This window comes from Cajanus cajan, chromosome 6, assembly GCF_000230855.2.
Source record: "Cajanus cajan strain Asha chromosome 6, NIPB_CcT2T_4, whole genome shotgun sequence".
NCBI classification, from domain to species: Eukaryota; Viridiplantae; Streptophyta; class Magnoliopsida; order Fabales; family Fabaceae; genus Cajanus; species Cajanus cajan.
Genome location: NC_138522.1, coordinates 27,628,289 through 27,632,248, shown reverse-complemented (window position 1 = coordinate 27,632,248; position 3,960 = coordinate 27,628,289).

Here is a 3,960-nt window from a genome sequence, read left to right as displayed (position 1 = left end):
CCTTGTACTGGCGGGCTTTTTATTTTGCCTTAACTTTTGCCTAGGACGCCTTTTTTGGGTTTTCATCCTAGCAGGCCTATGCAAGCAACGTCTTCAAGCATAGTACTTCTTTACCACGTCAATGTTGACTGGGTATCGAAGTTCTTCTCCGTCCATGTTTGTGAGAATCAATGCTTCTCCTGAGAAGGCTCGTTTTACCACGTATGGTCCTCCGTGATTTGGGGCACACTTTCCGATTTTGCCCCTTTTTGAGTTGGTAGTAATTTCTTCATTACCAACTCTCCCTCATGGTAGACTCGAGGGTGGACTTTCTTGTCAAAAGCCTTTTTGATCTTCCTCTGATAGGCTCGACCATGGCATATGGCGTTCAGCCGTTTCTTTTTGATAGGGTTTCAACTGGTCATATTGGCTTTGAACCCATTCTGCCTCGGAAAGTTTTGTTTCCATGATTACCCTTAGATAGAATATCTCGACTTCGATGGGTAGAACTGCCTCCACCCCATAAACGAGTGAGAATGGAGTAGCTCCTGTAAATGGACGTACTGAAGTCCTATAGCCATGAGGAGCGAAGGGTAACATCTCGTGTCAGTCTTTAAATGAGACAACCGTCTTTTGCACTATTTTTTGATGTTCTTATTGGTTGCCTCGACTGCCCCATTCATCTTTGGCCGATATGGGGAAGAGTTGTGGTGTTGGATCTTGAATTCTTGGCACAGTTCTTCCACCATTTTGTTGTTCAGATTAGATCCATTATCAGTGATGATTTATTTCTCCATGCTTCCACTAGATTATTCTAAAATCTTTTGGGACAAGAGAGAAAAGAAGGGAAAGATATTTTTTATTTTGAAGTTTGTGTTTTAGAGGGGATTATTTTATTTTTGAAAAAATGGTTTTTGTAAGAATGGTTAGCCGAGGTAGGCTTATGTGTTTAGGCTTGTTCGATTAAACACTTTATGAAGTTAAGCACATCTTTGTTATTAATGATTGTGCTTTGACAACTTGGATAGCTTTTCTTGAGCCCCTTGTTGAATTCAATTGATGGTACCATCATGGATTTATTTTGTTTTTCTTTTGCCCTAACTTTTGCCTAAAACATCCATTTGTGGAGTTTTAGCGGGCTTTTGTTTTTGTTCATTATTTTGTAACCCTAACTTTTGCCTAGGTCACCCTTTTGTGGGATTCCTAGCGGGTCTTTTGCTTTTATTTTGTAACCCTAACTTTTGCCTAGGTCACCCTTTTGTGGGATTCCTAGCGGGTCTTTTTATCTTTAGGATTTCTTTATCCATGATGGCACTTATTGAGGCCAAGAAAAGGTGCTCCAAGTTGACACACACACTTCCACATAAAAATGATGTGGGTTTATTATTATTAAGATGATTTTAACCTCATTCATGTTTATTCAAACAGGGTTAAAAAATGTAGTTTAGAATTTTATTATAAGCAAGAAAAGAAGCAATGAGAAAGAATGATTTTATTATAATCATAGTGGAAGCATGTGTCCTTATTTCATCACTGATATGGGTCCCAATGTTGACCTCTTTTATCTCTCGGCCATGCCCCAAATTTATAGTCTCCAATTTCTCTTGACGAGCTTCTTGATCTAGCAATCTTTGCAGATCCGGAGAAGTGGTTTCCTCATCACTGTCCAACTCAACCCATTCACCTTCGGATCCCGGTCAGAGCGAACAATTACAGACATAATTATTTTATTGGTTCTGTTTAGGTTTAGAATTATTAATGTTAATGAGGAAAGAGAGAAAAGAACAAAAAAGAGAATAATGTGAAAAATGCCTCTTTATTGATATGTATTAAAACTGTACAAAAACCCTTATTTACATGAAAAGGTTCTCATGATCTCGGGTACTGATCATGAGTCCCTAAAAGAGAAATATGAAGGGGCCCTATCGTGGCTTGTTCTTCTCTCTACTCCTGCTTTGGCAGAGGATTCTTGCTCACGTCGGGCGCTGTCGAATCGAAGGTGACCCACCCGGCATCAATAAGGTTTTGGACCTTGTATTTGAGAGCTAGGCATCTCTCTGTTGAATGCCCTGGTGCCCCCGAATGGTATAAACATTTGTCTTGTGGCTTGTACCAATCGGGGTAAGGTGGGTCGATCTTCCTTGGTGGAACATGAGCTAGAAGTTTGGCTTCTACTAGCTTCGGCAGGAGATCGCTATAAGTGGTCGGAAGTTTATCAAACTTCTTCACAGGGATGAATTGCGATCTTCCTGACTTCGAAGTGGAAGAAGATGAAGAAATGGTTATGGCGTTGACTCCTTCCTCCTTCTTCTTCCCAAAGGTCTTCTTAGCTTCGAATGATTGGGAGGGCTTTGCTAGCTTCCCACTTTTAAGTCCTTGTTCCACTCTCTCCCCAATGGTGATGATGTCCGAGAAGAGTGTCGTTGTGTTCCCTATCATTTTATCGTAATAGGGACCAGTCAACGAGTTGATGAATAAGGACACCGTCTCCTTATCCGACAGCGGGGGCTCTATCTGTGCCGCCAACTCCCTCCATCGTTGGGCGTACGCCTTGAAAGATTCATCATTTTTCTTACTCAAGGCTTGAAGATCTGACCTATCGGGTGTTAGGTCGATGTTGTATTTGTAGCGCTTGAGAAAGGCGTCGGCCAACTGCCTCCATGTACATACTTGATTTCCATCTAGCTGCATATACCAGTTGAGCGCGGTGTCAGCCAAGCTCTCTTGGAAGCAGTGGATCAAGAGCTTTTCGTTTGTGGCATATGCAGCCATCTTTCGGCAGTATATGGTGAGATGACTCTTGGGGCAAGTCGATCCCACGTATCTCGGGAAATCTGGCACTTTAAATTTGGGAGGGAATTGAATATCCCTCACTAAGCACATGTCGGCGGCATCTTTGATGTCAAAATCATGCCCCTCCATAGCCCTTAGCCGATCCTCTAGGGCGTGGAATTGTTCTTTTGAAACCTCGGGCTTTTTGATTATAATTCCAGCCCCAAGAGGTATGGCATGTGGAGGATCTTCTTCATGCTCCTCCTCCTCTCCCTCATGATGGAACCCATGGTCATTGTGATGAGATCCATGAATGTTATGGTGACGCATGAGTTCCAACATTTGCGCCATCTGCTCTTTGAGCTGTGAAAGCTCGGTTGTGAGCTTCTTGTTTTGTTCCTCTAGCGCTTCCATTTTCTTGATTTTCTGTGCGCGCGTGAGGACAGAGAGATGACCAGCCACTTTCTAAAATGAATGTTTATTCTAATTAGCTTATTTATGATATGAATACACTCTTGATGTGAGCTTGATAATCTTTCATCTTTGAGGCGCCGCCTTTTTAAGATGAAAGTTTATCACCCTCCCTAGGCTATTATCTCTCCACAACGGAGAATCTCAATAGTCACGGGTCTCTTTCACTCACATCGAGAGGGTATTAGTGAACCTATAAATGATGATGAGGATGCATGAGGTATTATTGATAATGATGCACATGCTCCTCATTTTTATTATATTTTTACACATGGTCTTTCCTCTCATGTCATGGTTTTTTCATGCATGGGGATTATTCTTTAGACCTTATCACGAGGTTATTTATTAATGCACAAACAATGTCACATAACGAATGCACAAACAATTCACTCATCCACGAACAGTCACGAGCGAATCACGAGGTAGGGGTCTCCTGCAGAAAAGTGCATATTCAAGGAGGATCTAACTGTTCTCACTTGGTCAAAGGCCCCCAAGGTGCCCCCATTATAGGGACCCAATTCCTCTCGTCGTAAGTCGATGGAAAGTTCCAACGCACTGTCGGACTCGAGTTCATGGTTATCACCTTGAGTGATGTTTTCCGACAACGGTCTACGGGCACCTATAGACCCATTCGACAACCGGCCGTACTAACATCCACTCCCTATGGTTAATCACTCATGCCCCCGGGTATAGAGGGAACTGTTGTGTGCAAAGGTTTGTGTGCAGTTTTTATTTCAA